The sequence below is a fragment of the Ornithorhynchus anatinus genome, chromosome 3, assembly GCF_004115215.2.
Source record: "Ornithorhynchus anatinus isolate Pmale09 chromosome 3, mOrnAna1.pri.v4, whole genome shotgun sequence".
Taxonomy (NCBI): domain Eukaryota; kingdom Metazoa; phylum Chordata; class Mammalia; order Monotremata; family Ornithorhynchidae; genus Ornithorhynchus; species Ornithorhynchus anatinus.
The window spans coordinates 110121216-110143156 of record NC_041730.1 but is presented as its reverse complement, the minus strand read 5'-3'; the positions used below and the strand labels follow the sequence as shown (position 1 = coordinate 110143156).

The 21941-nt window shown below is 47.6% G+C and overlaps 1 protein-coding gene and 1 non-coding gene across 2 annotated transcripts in view; both read left to right on the top strand.

Annotated features, from left to right (window-relative positions):
• RNLS (renalase, FAD dependent amine oxidase) overlaps positions 1-21941 on the top strand; it is a 290569-nt gene that overhangs the window by 176872 nt on the left and 91756 nt on the right.
• Positions 1841-1978, top strand: LOC114810766. Its single transcript, XR_003758459.1, has one exon. It is a non-coding gene; the product is annotated as a small nucleolar RNA SNORA7 (small nucleolar RNA).

Genomic DNA, 21941 nt, shown 5'->3' with positions numbered 1-21941 from the left:
ATCACTGTGTGCAGAGCACGAAATGATTGATTACTTCCCTTGGCCAGAGATCTTTGTAAATTAGAATCTTCCCTTGGCCAGGGATCTATGTAAATTAGAATCCAGAGCAATTTATTCCAGAATCAGTGTTTAGAGACGGTGCTATCGATATCACATAAAGATAGAATAATGATATCAATATTAGTCAAACTCCTTCTACTGAAACAGACTCTGAACACTTCCCCACCCACCAAGCCAAGTCCCTGCAAAAAAGCACATTAACTGAGCATCAGAGTTGGTTTTTGCCCTGCTCAGGGAGAAACAAAGTCAGTTTAAGATGCCATCGCTCAATTTCAAAGAAGGAATTAGTACTGCGATTGAGTAAAAATGATCTTGGTAGGAATCAGCAACACCTCAAAATGGATGTTACTCTCTGAGGGTGACCAAAGGGCTTGGAAAACTTCCATCCTGTGACACTTTATTCCTCTGTTAATATCACGTAAGCTCATTATGGGCAGGGAAAGCATCTGCTGTTTCTGTTGTACTGTACTCTCCAAGTGCTTAGTACAGTGCTCTGCACCTAGAAAGCTCAATCAATACCATTGATTGATTTTAGGGAGCCTGAGCTTCTCACTGAATCCAGAGCCACTGCCATTTTCTTCAGTTGATTGAAAACCACGTTCCACTGGAAAAGCATGATAGACATCAATGACATCACTCGGTCCTATATATAAACCATTTCTATGCGTAGCTGAGCCTCTCCTCTGAGTACGATAAGGTCGAGGTCCGACATGGTCTACGTGCTTTATTACACTCGTCAGGAGGTGGTCTGTTTGCCCATAGCCGAGTTAAGCTCTTTGGAAACAATGTACAATACCGTCAAATCCTAATTCAGAGCAGCACTCAGAATGAAATCACGGGGGAATTGCTGAAAAATTCTGAATAAAAACATATTATGGTCTCTTCCACGTATGTACTATATTGACCAGGCCGCCTCCTCCCCGTTATAACAGCACTGGGTAGTCAGGAAATGGAAATAGGCACTCAGAGAACCGGAGATTTTTGTTTAATTTTTGATCATAATAATGTGTGCTCAGTGTAAAACCAAAATACTTGTCAGAAGCCAAATACCTTCCAGGGTTGCATCAAATTTCTTACCATGTTTCTTCTTCTTTTTTTTTTTTTCCTTTTTTTCTTTTTTGGTTTGGCTTATTTCTGTACTTAATCCATTATTCATTTCCTATTCGGGATAAGGTCTATTTCTAGTTCCAGTCTTTTCAACTACTCTGGGAAGGGAATACAAAGGAACTCACCATTCAATTCCCAGTAGAGGAATTAGATGGATTTCTTAATGAATTCAAAAAAACTTTCCTTTTTGAAGAATAACATATTTATTTCTCTTTCATTACTGCAGTTTCCCATATGTAATGCACATTTCACCTCACAAAAATGAAAAAGAAGTCAGGGTGTGTATTACATTTGGATGTGTACTATATTTAGCCGATTTTGATAAGTGCTCAGTGAAATCTCTTTAGCAGGAGATTTTTTAACAAGAAAAGAGCTCCCATTGAGTTGTAGACCAGAGTGTGATCCTTTGTTCTTCGATTTAGAACTGAGGTACGTTAGATTTATTATTTTTGTCTTTTGGTACTGTTGAAGACTGACTTTTTTTATGCTATTAAGAGATTTGTTCTTCTAGCCCTAATTGTGACTGACCCATTTGAGTCGACTGTGTAGTGGCTACGTGGTATTTTGCCAGCATCCCTTCTCCTCACATGTCCTATCCGTGGAGGTGAGTTGCGATGAGTATCGTCTCAGTAGTGATGAACTGACTACATTTCATTGTTGGGAGTCAGTGTGAACCCTCTCAGGGTCACACCTGGGGAGTTTCCAGTACTCTACCAGTTTCGACTATGGGAGGGAGAGTCAGGCAGAGGCCTACCCATTCTATTCCTACCTTGGCCAGTGGCTAGCGAGTGGAAGGCAATCTGCTGCAAGTCAACACTCCCCCCTGTACTGGGCAGCAGCAGCAGGGACGAGTCGAGGGCAGAGACTCAAGTTTACTACGTGGAAGGAGGCGATGGTAAACCGCTTCTGGATTTTTACCAAGAAAACTCTACGGATCCCCTCCCAGAACGATTGCAGATGGAGGTGGGGCGTTTTGGGAGATACGTGGCCAAGGTGTAGCTATGGGTCAGAGATGACTCGACAGCATAAGACGAGTCAGTGTGAGATGTGAGTTCTAATCCTAGCAACACCAGGTGGCTGCTCTGTGACCTCGGGCAAGTTACTTACCATTTTTGTGCCTCAGTTTCCTCGTTTGTAAAATGGAGATTAAATATTTGTTCTCCCTCCTCCTGAGACTGTAAGCTCATGTGCGACAGGGAGGGACTCTTCTTGTTGTATTTGTAATAATAATAATAATAATGTTGGTATTTGTTAAGCGCTTACTTTGTGCAGAGCACTGTTCTAAGCGCTGGGGCAGACACAGGGGAATCAGGTTGTCCCACGTGGGGCTCACAGTCTTAATCCCCATTTTACAGATGAGGTAACTGAGGCACAGAGAAGTTAAGTGCCTTGCCAACAGTCACACAGCTGACAAGTGGCCGAGCCAGGATTCAAACCCATGCCCTCTGACTCCGTGCTCTTTCCACTGAGCCACTCTGCTTCTCTATCTACCCCAGCACCTAGTACAAGGCTTGGCACGTAGTAAGCCCTTAACGAATACTACTATAATAATAATGACAGTAACGGTAAGGTTACTGTCGGTAGTAATAATTCTATCTTGCTATTTGATTTTGACTAAGATCATTATTGAGTGTGATGAAACCACTTGAAAAGTCAAATATATCTTCCGTAGATTTTGTGTCTCCCAGCTGTATTAAGGTTGAATGCCACCTTCAGTTTCATAGGAAACTTCCAGCTGCCTCCTAGATCATCTTCTTGAATCTTCATTCAGAAAGAAGATGCTTTGATGCCTAAATCCTTTGAGGGCTGCCCATTTCACACTGCTCGCACTCTTCCCTCCTCCCAAACACACCTCCTGGCTGTACCTTGCTCTCTTCTTGCCCGTCTCTGTACCCTCTCCTGTGTTTTCCCTGGGGCCAGAAAATCCTTTCACCCTCAAATCCAACATACTTCAACCCTCCCTACCTTAATTCCTCCTAAAATCCTACCTCCTCCAACGAGTCTTCCCTGAATGAGCAATCCCTCACTTCCTCTATCCACCCTCCCTTCAGGGAAAGCCTCTTGGAGGAGTTGGAGCATAAGAAGTTGAGGAAAGTGGTGGATAATAATAATAATAATAAGTATGGTATTTGTTAGGTGCTTACCATGGACCACTGTACTGTACTAAGCATTGGGTTATCTATTATTAATTATATTTGTTAAGCGCTTACTGTGTACCAGGCGCCATTCAAAGCGCTTGGGTGGATACAAGCAAATCGGGTCAGACGCAGTCCCTGTCCCAAGTGGGGCTCACAGTCTTAATCCCCATTTTACAGATGAGGTAACTGAGGCACAGAGAAGTTTAGTGACTTGCCCAAGGTCACACAGCAGACAAGCCAGGTCCTTCTGATTCCTAGGCCCCAACTCTATCCACTAGGCCATGCGGCTTCCCCAGGTCCCTTCAATCAGGCATGTCCCTGACCAGAGAGACATTTATTCATTCAATCGTATTTATTGAGCACTTACTGTGTGCAGAGCGCTGTATTAAGCGGTTGGAAAGTACAGTTTGGCAACAGATGGAGACAATCCCTGCTGAATAATAGGCTCACAGTCTAGAAGGGGGGAGACAGACATCAAAACAAGTAAACAGGCATCAGTAGCATCAATATAAATAAATAGAATTATACATATATACACATCATTAATATAAATAAATAGAATCATAAATATGTACATATATACACAAGTGCTGTGGGGCGGGGAGGCTGTAGAGTAAAGGGAGCGAGTCGGGGCGATGGAGGGGGAGGAGAGGAAAAGTGGGGCTTAGTCTGGGAAGGCCTCCTAGAGGAGGTGAGCCTTCAGTAGGGCTTTGAAAGGGGGAAGAGATAGATGAACAATTGAAAACCAGCTAATGGAACTCCAAGTATTAACATCTTTGGAATACCGATCACAAAGTAAGTCTGCTCCGCATATCTTCATTGGATGATTTCAACCCATAAATGATATTTATTGAGCGGTTACAGGGTGTAGAGCACTGTACAGATGACTTGGGAGAGTTCCACACAACAGAGTCGGTAGGCAGGTTCCCTGCCCACAATTAGCTGAGTATGTGATTCTTCCCTCTTTTCTGCGGGAGTGTTGAGAATCAGAAAGGTACCAACCGCTTGACACTCTCATTCCCACCTACGCTCTCTTTGTAGATCTTATGAAATTGGCATGCTGCGGGAAATTCTTCAAGATTCCTAAACCCACACTTCGGTGGCAAGACTGGTCCGGTAAAAGGTGAATTTCCCTTGTCTAATCTGTTACCCATCATTACTGGTGTACAGTAAGATTTTGTAGTAGACCCCAAGCCAGTTCATTCGATTTATACCACCGCATTTGGGGAAGAGACAAGGAATCAGGAAGTAGAAGGCAGAACCCGCTTCCCCGCTATGGTGAAACTCTTCCCATTCAACAAGTTATGTAGATTACTGAAATACTCCTCATCTATCCCGATACTCCTCGTCTATCCCATCACCAACCCCCTGCCCCACGTCCTTCCTCGACCACAGAACTCCCTCCTTCTCGAGGGCATAAGTGGATAGGGCACGGGCTCCACCACTTGTCTGCTGCGTGACCTTGGACAGGTCACTTTACTTCTCTGTGCCTCAGTTAACTCATCTGGAAAATGGGGATTGAGACTGTGAGCCCCACGTGGGACAGGGACTGCGTCTGACCCGATTTGCTTGTAACCACCCAAGCATTTAGAATGGTGCCTGGCACATAGTAAGCGCTTAACAGATATAATAATAATGATACTTTGTGAATAGTGCCCCAAGAGTTTTTCACATAGCCCTCAAAGACATTCTTAAGACCCTCCACCCTGACTTTAAGAGGGTGCTAGTTCTGATGAATAATTGGAAGCTCTGCCCTTATATCCAAAAAATCTTTAAGGCCTAAAAATATATACTGTTCAGCCTTATATATATATAAATATATACTGTTGGGTTGAAACAATATTATGCTTCTGGCAAACGTGAGAAAAAGCCAAAACCAGTAAAAGGAAAACATCAAATAGTGGGTGATCTCACAACCCAGATGTGTTAAAACACTTCAGCACAAAGGTATAAGTTGAGGGTGGAGTTTCACCTTAACTTTAACTTGTCAGTTGACTCCAAATCGTTCCTTTCATTGGGTTTTATTTGGTATTTCTTTTGTTTCATGTTGAATCTGATACCTTCTTTGGCAGGCTTAAGGGCATGTAGCACTTTGGTGAACTTCCATGCACGCACTCGCAAGTTAAATTTCACTGTGGAATTGTTTACTTTGCAGCGAAACATTTCAAAACAAAACATGAAACAACTAATTCTCTGCCATCTGTTCCGAGGATGTGTAGGAAGGGATTAAAAGCGGGGGAAATATTACACGTTCTCTACCTACCTTCCCGGATCTTCCAGGACTCTCTGGGAGGTATTGTGGTTATGCTACATGGACCGGCTATGTGAACATCAATAATATCATCATCGCCGTCATCGTCATCATCATTTTTGAGCACTTACCGTGTCCAGAGTACCGTACTTGAGTCAGAGCAAATTAGCTCTGGAAGAATGCACTGGGCTTGAGTATTTCAGCATGGAGCTCTAAAGTCCAAATCAACACAAGGCCGCATAGAAGCAGGTTGTTTAAATTCATGTAAATGTTTGTTTCGCATTGTCTCTCCTAGGGAAGTGAGGTTTTGTAGAAATTTAGTTGAAAGGAAAATAATTACCCACAATGTTTGCACTGCCCCACATGCTGAGAACAGCCCGATGGCAGCAAACCTAAAGCTGGCAACCCCAGGACCAACGTCAGAGGGCTGGACATTTTTTTCTGCCACAGTTGCCAACAACAGCTGGTCCTGGGCTTTTCCAAACTCTGCCTGCAAGGAAGCACCATTTTCTAGTGGTTAGAGCCCGGGCCTGAGAGTCAGAAGTCTAATCCCGGTTCTGCCACCTGTCTGCTGGGTGACCTCGGGAGAGGCCCGTCACTTCTCTATGCTTCAGTTACCTCATATGTAAAATGGGGATTAAGACTGGGAGTCCCATGGGGACGGGGACTGTATCCAGTCCGATTACCTTGCATCCAACCCAGCGCTTAGAAAAGTGCTTGACACACACTAAGCACTCAGCGAGTATTATTATTATCGTCGTGAAAATCACATCGATTCACGTCTTCATGGTATGACAATGTTCCCGCCCGGCTAACACGTCAGCGCCGTTCCTCCGTGGATCTTGGAGGACAGTAAAGTCTTGTTAAGTCAAACCAAGATTTACCCCAAACTTTACTCTGCGGAAGCAGCGTAGCTCAGTGGAAAGATCCCGGGCTTGGGAGTCAGAGGTCGTGGGTTCTAATCCCGGCTCTGCCGCTTGCCAGCTGTGTGACTTTGGGCAAGTGACTTAACTTCTCTGTGCCTCATTTACCTCATCTGTAAAATGGGGATTAAAACTGTGAGCCCCAAGTGGGACAATCTGATCACCCTTTATCCCCCCAGCGCTTAGGACAGTGCTTCGCACATAGTAAGCGCTTAACAAATACCACCATTATTATTAAACGAGGTTTGTATTAAGCACAAATCAATCAGTCATATTTATTGAGCACTTACTGCGTGCAGGGCACTGTACTAACTGCTCGGGAGAGTACAGCACAACAATATAACAGATGCATTCTCTGCCCGCAACAAGCTTACAATCTAGAGGGGGAGACAGATATTAATATGAGTGAATAAACCAGAGATATGTACGTAAGTGCTGTGGGGCTGAGGGTGGGGTGGTGAATAGAAGGGGCCAAGTCAGGGGGACGCAAATGGGAGTGGAAACAGAAAGTCAAGGAAGGCTTCTTGGAGGAGATGTGCCTTCAATAAGGCTTTGACAGTGGGGAGAGTAACTGGATATGAAAAGGGAGGGCGTTCCAGGCCGGAGGCGGGATGTGGGCCAGAGGTCGGCAGTATCATAGAGGAGATTAAGGTACAGTGAGTAGGTCGGCATTAGAGGAGTGAAGTGTGCAGGCCGGGTTGTAATAGGAGAATTGTGAGCTGAGTTGGGAGGGGGCAAGGTGATGGACTGCTTTGAAGCTGATGGTGATGGCAACCACCGGAGGTTCTTGAAGAGTGGGGAAACGTGGCCCAAATGTTTCTGTTCAACGATAATGTGGGCAGCAGAGTGAAGTATGAACTGGAGTGGGGAGAGGCAGGAGGAAGAGAGGTCAACAAGGAGGCTGATAAATTGTCAAGGCGGGATAGGATGAGTGCTTGGATTAACGTGGTAGCAATTCGGATGGAGAGGAAAAGATGGATTTTAGCAACGTTGTGAAGGTCGAGCAGATAGGATTTCGTGATCGATCGAATATGTGGATTGAATGAGAGAGGAGTCAAGGATATCGCCAAGGTTATGGGCTTGTGAGACAGGAAGGATGGTGATGCTGTCTACGGTGATGGGAAAGTCAAGGGGAGGGCAAGGTTTGGGTGGGAAGATAAGGAGCTCTGTTTAGGACCCGAGTTCTGTTTTAGGCAAGAACTGTTCCTCCTTCCCTGGGGAACCACTGAGTAACCCCAAGTGAGTTTGGCAGATTTTCAATCCTCTTTCTACTTAAACATTCCCCGTTTCCTCTCCAACTGCGGAGTAAGGGAATCGGCCTGTTTCAGGGCCAGGCTAAATGGAGGATGGGCAGAGGGGAGCATCAAACAGAGAGGGGTGAATGAGAGAAAAAGACACTAGTTTCACAGTGTTATTTCTCCTGCATCCCTGTACATCCCCGGGACGTGGGGGATCCGATTCCCCGATCCTCCCCGATGTTTCCTGGGGCACCCTTCTGGGTTTTTCTACGGCACCGGCTGATGGTGGAGGCTGGGGGACAACTCTCTTGTCACACGAGGGTGGGTTTAAAAAGAAAATGCTGGAAACGGGGAGAAACAGAGGAGGAGGATTTTCCTCCACATGGAGGGGTCATGAGAAGCGGCATGGCGCCGTGGAAAGAGCACAGGCCTAGGAGTCAGAGGACCCACGTTCAAATTCCGGCTCTCCACCTTGCCTGCCGTGTGACCTCGATCACGTCACTTCACTTACATGGGCTTCAGTTTCCTCATCTGCCAAATGGGAATTAAATACTTGTTCTCCCTTTCTGTTAGACTGAAAGCCGCACGTGGGCCAGGGATCGTTTCTGATCTGGTTGCTTATATCAACCCTAGCACCTGGTAGAGTGCTTGGCAAATACTTACCCCACAACAAATACCATAGTTATTACTATTAATCTGTAGGTGTTTGCTGAGATGGTTCAGGTGCTTCAGCCTATGGGCCTAAGCAGCGCTCCGAAGCAACAGCGGAACTGCAGCATGGCGTCGAGGATAGGGCACGGGCCTGGAAGTCAGCAGGTCATGGGTTCCAATCCCAGCTCCGCCACTTGTCTGCTGTGTGACCTTGGACAAGTCACTTCACTTTTCTGTGCCTCGGTTACCACATCTGGAAAATAGGGATTGAGACTGTGATCCCCGCATGGAACAGAAACTGTGTCCAACCCAATTTGCTGTATCCACTCCAGCGCTTAGTACGGTGCCTGGTGCATAGTAAGCACTTAACAAATGTCATAATTATTATTATTTATTATTATTCAACTATTCCTGTCCACTGGGCTTTTTTTTTTCCCACTCTACTTTCCAGACTGGAGAGCTTTTTTTTCTTACGGAATTTGTTAAGCACTTACTAAGTGCTAGAAACTGTTCTAAGCACTGGGGTAGGTACAGGTAAATCAGGTTGAACACAGTCCATGTCTCCCCTGGGGCTCATAGTCTTACTTCCCATTTTACAGATGAGGTAACTGAGACCCCGAGAAATGAAGTAACTTGCCCAAGGTCACACAGCAGACAAGTGTCAGAGTCAGGATTAGAACCCAGGTCCTCCTAACTCCCAGGTCCGGGCTTTAACCACTAGGCCATGCTGCTTCTGCATGACGGGAGACAGTTGGGGCTCTCGCCGTCTCCGTTCTCCCCGACAGGCGGCCGCGGGAGTCGTTCCGAAGAAAGAATAGGCATCACGTTTCCGTCCCGCTCGCGGACGGTGAGGGTCCCCCGTGCGTTCCCAACGACGATGGCGGCCAGCACCCCGGGCTTGTCACAGATGTTGCCAAACCAGGAACCCGCTAAAGATCCAGACTTCTACTTCTCTACTGCCATGACAAGTCATTTAAATAGCAAAACCATTGTGGGAGTGTGCAGATTTGCCAGTGAACAACACTGGGGGACTGCCCCGGGAGAGGATCCTGGGTCTAAACCAGCCTCCTGACGTGACTAAGTAGTCCCAGCTGTCCTAGCATGTGCCTGTATCGGTTGAGTTGCGTTTGACTGTATTCCCAGGTTCGACGATTTAATTACCATATTTGATATCAATCAGATGGGCCTGCCTCAGCCGTTCTGTTGGATTTCCGCGCCCAGCATTGGCTTCCTCATGCATTTCATGGGATTAACATCCGTTTTAAATGTTTTTAATGTGTTCAGTCCCTATGAATGTGTCTGTTTATTGTTATATTGTACTCTCCCAAGTGCTTAATACAGTGCTCTACACACAGTAAGAGCTCAATAAACATGATTGGCTGATTGTGTGTGTAATAATAATAATAATAATAACTATGGTATTTGTTAAGCACTTACTATGTGCCAAGCACTGTTCTAAGCGCTGGGGGGATACAAGGTAATCAGTTTGTCCCATGTAGGGCTCACAGTCTTAATCCCCATTTTACAGATGAGGTAACTGAGGCCCAGAGAAGTTAAGTGGCTTGCCCAAGGTCACACAGCAGACAAGTGGCAGAGCCAGGATTAGAACCCGTGTCCTCTGACTCCCAAGCCCGGTCTCTTTCTACTAAGCCACGTTGCTTCTCGTGTGTGTGTGTGAGACATCCCAAACTTTTCAACTTGGATTATGTACTGACCAGTGACTACCATTCCTAATTCATTCTATTGTCCTTAATAATAATAATAATAATTAATAATAATGTTGATGGTATGTGTTAAGCACTTAGTATGTGCCAAACGCTGTTCTAAACATTGGGCTAGATGCAAGGTAATCAGCTTGTCCCACCTGGGGCTCACAGTCTTAGTCCCCATTTTACAGATGAGGTAACTGAGGCGCAGAGAAGTTAAGTGGCTTGTCCAAGGTCACACAGCAGAGAAGTGGCGGAGCCAGGATTAGAACCCACGTCCTCTGACTCCCAAACCCATGCTCTTTCCACTACGCCACACTGCTTTCTACTTCTTTCTTACTTATTGTGTTCGGGGAACTGACCTAAGCACTTGGGAGAGTGAAATATAACAATAACCAGACACATCACCTGCCCACAAAGAGCGTTTATTCCTTATAATGTCCCCAAAGCTATTGGGCCCAGTGGAAAGAAGACGGGCCTGGGTTCGAGTCCCGCCTCTGCCACTTATCTGCTGCGGTGACCTTGGGGCAATCACCTGACTTCTTGGGCCTCAGTTTACTCATTTGTAAAATAGGGATTCAATACCTGTTCTCCCTCCTACTAAGCTTGTGAGCTCTATGAGGTACAGGGTCTGTATCCAACCTATCTTGCATCTTCCCCCGTGCTTAGCACAAAGTGCTTAACAAGTACAAAAGGAAAAAAAAGTCCACCCTTGTTACGTCAGTCGGTGGAGTTTATGACACTGCGTGTCGGGATGCTTCAGAGTTGTAGATCCTTGGCACCTGATTCCTATTAATGTCTTTCTCCACCTTTAGACTGTCAGCTCATTGTGGGCAGGGAAAGTGTCTACCTCCTCTATATATTACTCTCCCAAGCACTTAGAGTAGTGCTGTGCACACAGTAAGCACTCAATAAACATCACTGATGATGATGAGATGAGGTTGGTGACGATAGAGCAGCGAAACGCCCGTGCGACAGGCTCCGCCGGACCAAATCCGTGTCGTCGGCCAGAGCCGCCGTCAGCTCGGAGCGAGCACGTCACGTCAGCAGGCGTGTCAGCAGATCAGCGGAGCGACCCTCTGCCGGTATAGAGGATGGTAAGTGAAAGGCCCCTCCAGAAGATGGGAAGTGATGTGTTGCCATGAGCACTGTCAGTCCATCGATTGAGCAGTCCTTCGCCATTATCGCTGACGGTGAGTGGAAACGAACCCAGAGAGGTGGTATTCACCCAAGCCTGCCCCAGTTGGCTGAGAGCGTGCATCGGCGCATCACCCTGGGTGGGAAGCCCGGTTGGGCCAGATGCCCTGTAAAATTGGCAACTAGGGACAGTTCTCTGTAGTGCGATAAGATCCCTACTCGGAGCGTGGGACACCCGCTCCGTGACGCCCAATACCGGTAACGCCACGAGGAACCCGCTGGGAATCTGAGAAATCCCTGCTTTTGACCTAGAGTAGAGTTAGGGGTCTCCCTTGGGCTGAGCACCTGATACTCGGCGTTTACCTCTAACACCCTAGGGAATGGGCTATATGGGGATTTCTCTTATCAGCTCATGTGGGCGGGGAACGAGTCTGCTAATTCTGTCCTATTGTACTCTCCCAAGTATTTAGTGTGGTGTTCATTCATTCAATAGTATTTATCGAGCGCTTACTATGTGCAGAGCACTGTACTAAGCGCTTGGAATGTACAAATCGGCAACAGATAGAGACAGTCCCTGCCCATTGACGGGCTTACAGTCTAATCTAATGTGGTGTTCCGCACATAGCGTTGGATAAACACAACTGATTGATTTTTCTCTCCCATCCTCTATCTCTTTGGGAAAGCCGCGTTCTATGTATGAGTGTTGCGGCCCATGGCCATCGAAACCTGGTGTCTTCCCAGTGAACGGGGTGACTATGAGCAGCTTCAGTGAGCCACTGTCTTAGGTGCTGCCAATCTTATTCTTTCTGTACATGTTTCTGCTCCTCTGGTGTTATTCTTTACCCTATTTACTTTGTTCATTACCCTATTTATTTTGTCATTACCCTATTTATTTTGTTAATGAGATCTACATCACCTTGATTCTGTTTATTGCTATTGTTTTTGTCTGTCTCCCCCGATTAGACCGTAAGCCCATCAGAGGGCAGGGACTGTCTCTATCTGTTGCCGATTTGTACATCCCAAGCGCTTAGTACAGTGCTGTGCACATAGTAAGAGCTCGATAAATACTAATGAATGAATGAATTAGGAACGCGGGCGGAGAAATAAAGACCCCCGTGTTCTTATTGGCCGGGCATGACCGGCCTATTCAACCCCAGCTCGTACCGATGGTGAAAGTAGGATCACCGAACCCAGGTCGTAGGGACCGATGATAACGGGTCCTTCAAAATTGCTAGGGTAACCATACCCCTGCATTGTTCTCCTTCTATTCCCCGGGAGGCCGCATTGTCTTTGTAATAAATTCTAACTGGATTCTATAAAAAACTTTTTAGTACTTTCCTTTCACAAATGTTTTAGGAGAAACGTGAGAGAAAGAGAATGAGGCAGACAGATACTCAGAAGCACTAACTTGTTGCCAAGGCAGCCCCATCCCCCTAACCAGCCCGGGGTTTTTTTCTTTTCCATTTTTAACTTTGTTATTGCCCTGGTACCACCCTAATCTCCTTCCCAGACTGACAGGCCCATCTTTCCATCCCCCCCGGCCAAAGCCAGGGGGCAAAGCCGAAAAGGGCGGTACTTAACACCAAGCACTTTGCAGACAGGGCACTTCCCAAAACAATGAGGCAAAAGTTGCTGAACTGGCAGGTCGCTTCAGTGAGAGCCATCTTGGTGAATGGGTGCGGCTGAGAATGTAGCTGCATCCGACCCTTCGGGTTACATTGTGTGGACGAAAATACCTTCCTTTGCTACACGAATGTGTTTATCACTTATGGCAACTGCCTCAGTTTCAAACTGACTTCTTCGTAGTGTGTCTGTTCAAGGAAAGCCACCTCTGTCTGGTGGGCCAGGTCAGTCTTACTTCTGGAACCTCTCTTTCTTGGAGACTGTTCTTCACTATGCCTTTACAATGACTGATCTGCCCTGACTTCCTGTGTGAACCCCATTTCAGTTATTATTATAATAATAACAATGGTGGTATTTGTTGAGCGCTTACTATGTGCCACGCACTGTTCTAAGCGCTGGGGTAGATACAAGGTAATCAGGGTATCCCACGTGGGGCTCACAGTCATAATCCCCATTTGTCAGATGAGGTAACTGAGGCACAGAGAAGTTAAGTGACTTGCCCAAAGTCACACAGCTGACAAGTGGCGGAGCTGGGATTAGAACTCATGACGTCTGACTCCCAAGCCCGGGCTCTTTCCACTGAGCCACACCGCTTCTCCATTATTCATCCAATAGTATTTATTGAGCGCTTACTATGTGCAGAGCACCGTACTAAGCGCTTGGAATGAACAAGTCGGCAACAGATAGAGACGGTCCCTGCCGTTTGACGGGCTTACGGTCTAATCGGGGGAGACGGACAGACGAGAGCAGTGGCAATAAATAGAGTCGAGGGGAAGAACATCTCGTAAAAACAATGGCAACTGAATAGAATCGAGGCGATGTACATTTCATTAACAAAATAAATAGGGTAACGGAAATATATACAGTTGAGCGGACGAGTACGGTGCTGAGGGGATGGGAAGGGAGAGGTGGAGGAGCAGAGGGAGATGGGGGGAAAAGAGGGTTAAGCTGCGGAGAGGCGAAGTGGGGTGGTAGAGGGAGTAGAGGGAGAAGAGGAGCTCAGTCTGGGAAGGCCTCTTGGAGGAGGTGAGTTTTAAGTAGGGTTTTGAAGAGGGGAAGAGAATCGGTTTGGCGGAGGTGAGGAGGGAGGGCATTCCGGGACCGCGGTAGGACGCGGCCCGGGGGTCGACGGCGGGACGGGCGAGACCGAGGGACGGCGAGGAGGTGGGCGGCGGAGGAGCGGAGCGTGCGGGGTGGGCGGTAGAAAGAGAGAAGGGAGGAGAGGTAGGAAGGGGCCAGGTGATGGAGAGCCTCGAAGCCTAGAGTGAGGAGTTTTTGTTTGGAGCGGAGGTCGATAGGCAACCACTGGAGTTGTTTAAGAAGGGGAGTGACATGCCCAGATCGTTTCTGCGGGAAGATGAGCCGGGCAGCGGAGTGAAGAATAGACCGGAGCGGGGCGAGAGAGGAGGAAGGGAGATCAGAGAGAAGGCTGACACGGTAGTCTAGCCGGGATATAACGAGAGCCCGTAGCAGTAAGGTAGCCGTCTGGGTGGAGAGGAAAGGGCGGATCTTGGCGATATCGTAAAGGTGAAACCGGCAGGTCTCGGTAACGGATAGGATGCGCGGGGTGAACGAGAGAGACGAGTCAAGGATGACACCGAGATCGCGGGCCCGAGAGACGGGAAGGATGGTCGTGCCATCCACGGTGATAGGGAAGTCTGGGAGAGGACCGGGTTTGGGAGGGAAGATGAGGAGCTCAGTCTCGCTCATGTTGAGTTTTAGGCGGCGGGCCGACATCCAGGTGGAGACGTCCCGGAGGCGGGAGGAGATGCGAGCCTGAAGGGAGGGGGAGAGGGCAGGGGCGGAGATGTAGATCTCTGTGTGTCATCTGCGTAGAGATCATCATCATCAACCATATTAATGATAATAATGGTACTGTTAAGCACTTTCTCTGTGCCTAGCACTGTACTAAGCATTGGGGTAGATCCAAGATAATCGGGCCCCAACTGGGGCCCACTAAATAGAAAGAAAAACATGTATTGAATCCCCAGAGAAGTGAAGTGACTTTCCCAAGGTCACACACAGCAGACAAGAGTCAGAGCTGGGATTAGAATCCAGGTCCTTCTGACTCCCAGGCCCCCGGGCTCTATCCACTAGGCCACATCGGTGGGACATCCAGGTAGCGATGTCCTGAAGTCAGGAGGGAATGTGAGACTGCAGAGAAGGAAAGAGTTCAGCAGAGAGTGAGAGAGTTTCAGTGCTGTTCTCATTCCCGATGAGGCGGCGGTGGAAAGCAGGACGGGATGGGGTCTCCTCGACGGCGCGAAGGGGAGCCTTTGCCGGCCCTGGGTGGCGGGGAGGGAAAACAATTTGCTCGGCCGTGTTGAGGGGCCGAGAGCGGGCGGGAAGGAGAATCTCCAAAGTGCCAGGTGGCTCATTCGGCCCTGGGGGTGAAGAGGAGCCGAGAGGGCAGAGCAGAGGCTTTTATACCCGGCCGGGAGCTCACACAACACGCTAGGGGCAGGCACAGGCTTCCTCAGTGGCAGTGAGGAAGCTGAGGGAGTGCAGGATGCACATTTCACTCAGCTGCGATGGAAGAGAGGGGCCGAGGACGCACAGCGGCAGATTTTATACCGAGCCCAGCATGTGCAGAGCAGGTTGGGAGCTGTCAAAGAGTTCCTCAACCACAGGGGGGAGGGAAGGGGGGCCATGAAGGGGTGGTAGCGAGCATATGGAATCCTCACCACAGGACACTGTGCAGGCAGAGACGATCAATGCATCAAAACATTTGGGATAAATTTGGGGAAATGAGGTACACGATACGTTATTAGAGGGAACATCGGGATATTAAAGAGCTCAAGGAGGGATTAAATAGATTCAGTTTTGGTAACTTAATGAACAAGAGGTCCTTAATAGGTTCCACCTGCCTTCACTATCTGTCAATAATTTTCTCTAAATTGTAAAACGATAGTAAGATGATTATAATACTTATGGTATTTGTAAATTGCTATTATCCGTCAAGCACCGTGCTAAGCGCTAGGGTAGCTACAAGATGATCAGGTCTCACATGGGGCTTATAGTCAAAGTAGGAAGGAGCATAGTTATTGAATCTCCATTTTGCAGATGAGGGGACTGAGGCACAGAGAAATCAAGTGACTTGCCCAGGGTCGCACAGAAGACAGGTGATGGATCCGGGATTACAACCTAGGTCCTCTGATTCCTAGGTTACATTGCTTTTCTCTCACACAGTGCCGTTCTGAAAACGTGTACGACCCCCCACCAGTCAATAACAACAATGTATGTGTATGATTTGCAAATCTAGAATACTACTCCTTAGCTGGACCCTAAGAAAAACCTGGGAAACTTAGAATGTTTGGGGTTTTTTGACAGCCAGTGAATCCCCATTTTGCAGATGGGGAACTGAGGTGCAGAGAAGTTAGGTGATTTGCCCGAGGTCACAAAGCTTGTCCATGGCAGAGCCAGGATTGGAACCCAAGTCCTCTGACTCCCATGCTCTTTCCACTAGGCCTTGCTGCTTCTAATAATACCATTTTGGTGCTTTTATTTCCTAAATGCTCTCACATTACCTCATTTTATCCCCGCTATAACACTGTAAGGTAGTTAGGAAAGGCGGATATCATTATCCCTGCTTCGTTGATGAGGAAACTGAGGTACGTGGAAGTCAAGAGATATGCCCACAGTCACACGGCAGGTTAGCGACGCAGCTCGGACTCGGGCCTGCGTTCTTCGGCTCCTAGACCAGTGCTCTGCCGCTTCCTCACAACGGTCCCCCTCAGTGAAGGCAGGAAACATTTCTCTTGCTACTGTTGTAATCTTCCAAGTGATCAGTATAGTGTTCATCAGTCAGTCCTATTTATTGAGCACGTACTGTGTGCAGGGCACTATATGAAGCTCTTGAGAGAACAATATAACAGAGTTGCTGGACATATTCCATGCCCACAACAAGCTTACAGTCTAGAGAGGGAGACAGACATGAATAGAAATGAATAAATTATGGATATGTACATAGTGTTGTGGGTCTTAAGAAGGGGTGAATAAAGGGTGAAAATCCAAGTACTGGATGACACCGAAGGGAGTGGGAGAAGAGGAAATGAGGACCTTGTCAGGGAAGGGCTCTCGGAAGAGATGTGTTTTTAATAAGGCTTTGAAGGTGGGGATTGTGATCATCTGTCTGATATGAAATGGGAGGACATTCCAGGCCAGAGGCAGGAAATGGACAAGAGGTCAGCAATGACATAGATGAGATTGAGATAGAGTAGGTTGGCATTAGAGGAGCCAAGCGTGTGGGTTGGGTTGTAGAAGGAAAGCGGTGAGGTAGGAGGGGGTAAGGTGATTGGGTGCTTTAAAGCCGATGGTGAGGAGTTTTTGTTTGGTGCGGAGGTGGATGACAATGACTGGAAGTTCTTGAGAAATAGAGAAACATGACTGAATGTTTTTATAAAAAAAATGATCCGGGCAGCAGAATGAAGTATGGATTGAAGTGGAGAGAGACAGGAGGCAGGGAGCTCAGCAAGAATGGTGATGCAGGAATCTAGGTGGGTTAGGATTACTGCTTGGATTAGCATGGTAGCTGATTGGATGGTGAGGAAAGAGTAGATTTAAGTAGTGTTTTGAAGGTTGACCGGTCAGGATTTGGTGACACATGGAATATGTGGGTTGAATAAGAGAAATGAGTTAAGGTCAATGCCAGGGTTACAGGTTTGTGAGACAGGGAGGATAGTGGTGCTGTCTACAGTGATGGAAAAGTCACAGAATGGACAGGATGTGGGTGGGAAGATAAGGAGTTCTGCAAATCCTGAGCAGAAGAAGATGTGTGGCTTCTGCGGTGTTTTTGTCATTTGACTCCTGTGATTTTTTTCATCTGGAGTGGCAGCATTTATTGAACCCCTCCAGGGTGCCCAGCAGTGCATCAAACACTTGGGAACATACAAAAGCAATTTAAAAGGTGGTACCTGTCCTTTCAACCTCATCAGTCTGGGGGAAATCTGCCAGGAAAGTCCATTAGAATCAAAATACTGGACCACATCCATTCCTGCCACCCCTCAGGGCAAGTGGAGAACAGTTCCCTCCCCTGGCCAATGAATGGCTCAGAGAACCACTACATCAACCACAACTGAAGCAGCATCTCAAACCATGTGATAGAGTATTCATTCATTCATTCAATAGTATTTATTGAGCGCTTACTATGTGCAGAGCACTGTACTAAGCGCTTGGGATGAACAAGTCGGCAACAGATAGAGACAGTCCCTGCCGTTTGATGGGCTTACAGTCTAATCGGGGGAGACGGACAGACAAGAACAATGGCACTAAACAGCATCAAGGGGAAGAACATCTCGTAAAAACAATGGCAACTAAATAGAATCAAGGCGATGTACAATTCATTAACAAAATAAATAGGGTAACGAAAATATATACAGTTGAGCGGACGAGTACGGTGCTGTGGGGATGGGAAGGGAGAGGTGGAGGAGCAGAGGGAAAAGGGGAAAATGAGGCTTTAGCTGCGGAGAGGTAAAGGGGGGATGGCAGAGGGAGTAGAGGGGGAAGAGGAGCTCAGTCTGGGAACGCCTCTTGGAGGAGGTGATTTTTAAGTAAGGTTTTGAAGAGGGAAAGAGAATCAGTTTGGCGGAGGTGAGGAGGGAGGGCGTTCCAGGACCGCGGGAGGACGTGACCCAGGGGTCGACGGCGGGATAGGCGAGACCGAGGGACGGCGAGGAGGTGGACGGCAGAGGAGCGGAGCGTGCGGGGTGGGCGGTAGAAAGAGAGAAGGGAGGAGAGGTAGGAAGGGGCAAGGTGATGGAGAGCCTCGAAGCCTAGAGTGAGGAGTTTTTGTTTGGAGCGGAGGTCGATAGGCAACCACTGGAGTTGTTTAAGAAGGGGAGTGACATGCCCAGATCGTTTCTGCGGGAAGATGAGCCGGGCAGCGGAGTGAAGAATAGACCGGAGCGGGGCGAGAGAGGAGGAAGGGAGGTCAGAGAGAAGGCTGACACAGTAGTCTAGCCGGGATATAACGAGAGCCCGTAATAGTAAGGTAGCCGTTTGGGTGGAGAGGAAAGGGCGGATCTTGGCGATATTGTAGAGGTGAAACCGGCAGGTCTCGGTAACGGATAGGATGTGTGGGGTGAACGAGAGGGACGAGTCAAGGATGACACCGAGATTGCGGGCCTGCGGGACGGGAAGGATGGTCGTGCCATCCACGGTGACGGAGAAGTCTGGGAGCGGACCGGGCTTGGGAGGGAAGATGAGGAGCTCAGTCTTGCTCATGTTGAGTTTTAGGTGGCGGGCCGACATCCAGGTGGAGACGTCCCGGAGGCGGGAGGAGATGCGAGCCTGAAGGGAGGGGGAGAGGACAGGGGCGGAGATGTAGATCTGCGTGTCATCTGCGTAGAGATGGTAGTCAAAGCCGTGAGAGCGGATGAGTTCACCGAGGGAGTGAGTGTAAATGGAGAACAGAAGAGGGCCAAGAACTGACCCTTGAGGAACTCCAACAGTTAAAGGATGGGAGGGGGAGGAGGCTCCAGCGTAGGAGACCGAGAATGATCGGCCAGAGAGGTAAGAGGAGAACCGGGAGAGGACAGAGTCCGTGAAGCCAAGGTGAGATAAGGTATGGAGGAAGAGGGGATGGTCGACAGTGTCAAAGGCAGCAGAGAGGTCAAGGAGGATCAGAATGGAGTAGGAGCCATTGGATTTGGCAAGAAGGAGGTCATGGGTGACCTTAGAGAGAGCAGTCTCGGTAGAGTGGAGGGGACGGAAGCCAGATCGGAGGGGGTCTAGGAGAGAATGGGAGTTAAGGAATTCTAGGCATCGATTGTAGACGACTCGTTCTAAGATTTTGGAAAGGAAGGGTAGTAGGGAGATAGGACGATAACTGGAGGGGGAAGTGGGGTCAAGAGCGGGTTTTTTTAGGATGGGGGAGACGTGGGCATGTTTGAAGGCAGAGGGGAAGGAGCCCTTGGAGATTGAGTGGTTAAAAATAGAAGTTAAGGAAGGGAGGAGGGCAGGGGCGATGGTTTTAAGAAGGTGAGAGGGAATGGGGTCCGAGGCGCAGGTGGAGGGGGTGGCACTTGCGAGGAGGGAGGAGATCTCCTCTGAGGATACTGCAGGGAAGGATGGGAAAGTAGGGGAGGGATCTGCTGGAAGGCCACCAGAGAAGACAGACCAATCTGGAGACAGCAACTGGGAGAGGGGTTGCTTTCCTTGTCCTCAAGGAATAGAGAAGGTGTGGGGGGAGGAGGAAGAGGGGGAAGAAAGGGAAGGGGGGAGAAAGAAGGGGAGAAGAAAGATGGGAAGAAAGAGAGGGGGAAGAAAGACGGGGAAGAAAGAGGGGGAAGAAAGAATGAGGGAGACAGTGGGGGAAAAAGAGGGGGAAAAAGAGAGGAGGAGAAGGAGAGAGGAAGAGAGGGGGAAAAAAGATGGGGAGAAGAAGAGGGGGAGAAAAAGAGAGGGAGAGAATCTCTACTTTATTTTACATCGTGCTGGACCGTGGGAATACGAGGAAAATGTGAACTGTGGCGTGAGCTATGGCCAGTACAAACAAATCAACATATGTCTTGATGATCACTAATGCATCTCAATTTGCAATGACATTTTGTAATACAAAGTCAACCTGAGTAGCAATATTCCCCAAAAGCCTTGCTTTGGAAATACATAATTAATATTTTTTATACTAAGAAGCTGCTCTGCCTACTTCAGCAGATTGCAAAACCACAACTCAATGTAGCTCTTATTGTCCTGAAAAATCAACTCTCACAATCAATATGGCCTCAAATGCAGCTAGTAAAGTACTGAGTAATTAACCTTAACAATGTCAGTGTACACTCTGTCCAATTCCACAAAATTAGTTTCTAAGGAAGTATTTAAGAGCACTCTTCACACTGAAGAATATATTAATGTACTCCTGGGTCCTAATAAATTGAGCATAAAAGATTTAGGAAAACCTAATGTAGTACATGCTACAGAAAAACACCGTAAGCATAAACATAAAAACAGTCCGTGCTGAAGAGTAGAATAATTTTTACCACTCAGGGTCCAAAGCAATGATAATAAGAATAATTTTACAAACACAAACATGACGTTTTGAATGTTTGCCTTAAGAAAAAAAGTCAATCAATTAATAGCACTTATTGAATACCTACTGTGTGCGGAATATTCATTCAATAGTATTTATTGAGCGCTTACTATGTGCAGAGCACTGTACTAAGCGCTTGGGATGAACAAGTCGGCAACAGATAGAGACAGTCCCTGCCGTTTGACGGGCTTACGGTCTAATCGGGGGAGACGGACAGACAAGAACAATGGCACTAAACAGCGTCAAGGGGAAGAACATCTCGCTGAGACCTCTGGAAAGGACAATAGAAATTAGTACACATGAGCAATGTTTCCAGTACTCTACCAGTCTCGACTATGGGAGGAAGAGTCAAGCAGAAACGTGCCCATTCCATTCCTAGCTTGGGCAGTGGCTAGCGAGTGGAAGGCAATTTCCTACATGTCAAAACTCACCTGTGCTGGGCAGCAGCGGCATGGGAGAGAGATTCGAGTTGACTTTCTGGAAGAAGGCCGTGGCAAGCCACTTCCGTATTTTTACCAAGAAAATTCTATGGATCCGCTACCAGAACGATTGCAGATGGAGATAGAGTGTTCTGGGAGAGATGTGTCCTTGGCGTCGCTACGGGTCGGAGACGACTCGACGGTATGAGACGAGACAAGAAACTGTGGTCTGTCGGATATCATGTCCGTCTATCGATAAGGTGAGGGAGTTCCAAGCAGAGGGGAGGGTGGGAGCAAGAGGTCAGCAACAGGAGGGAAAACAAGGAGGCGGAGTTCATGACTGGTGCTCAGTTCTGACCAAAACATAGATACATGCATACATATTTCACGTGTCACCTCATAGTAACAGATCAGTAATTATATAACCAGAACAAAAGGTGACAGGAGATTTCTCCCAGGCTCCATCTTCCGCTTGATATGCTTGGAGTTATAGACTGCAGTCATGACTTTTTTTTTAATCATCTCATCTCCTCTCAGAAATGGTATATTGAAATGTTAAATGGGTCATGAATGCAAACGAATTGCCACCAATTAAACGAGTAACTACATCCCCCAGGGGTATAGCCACAATTGATATACAGTACACTCTGTTAATGTCTCAA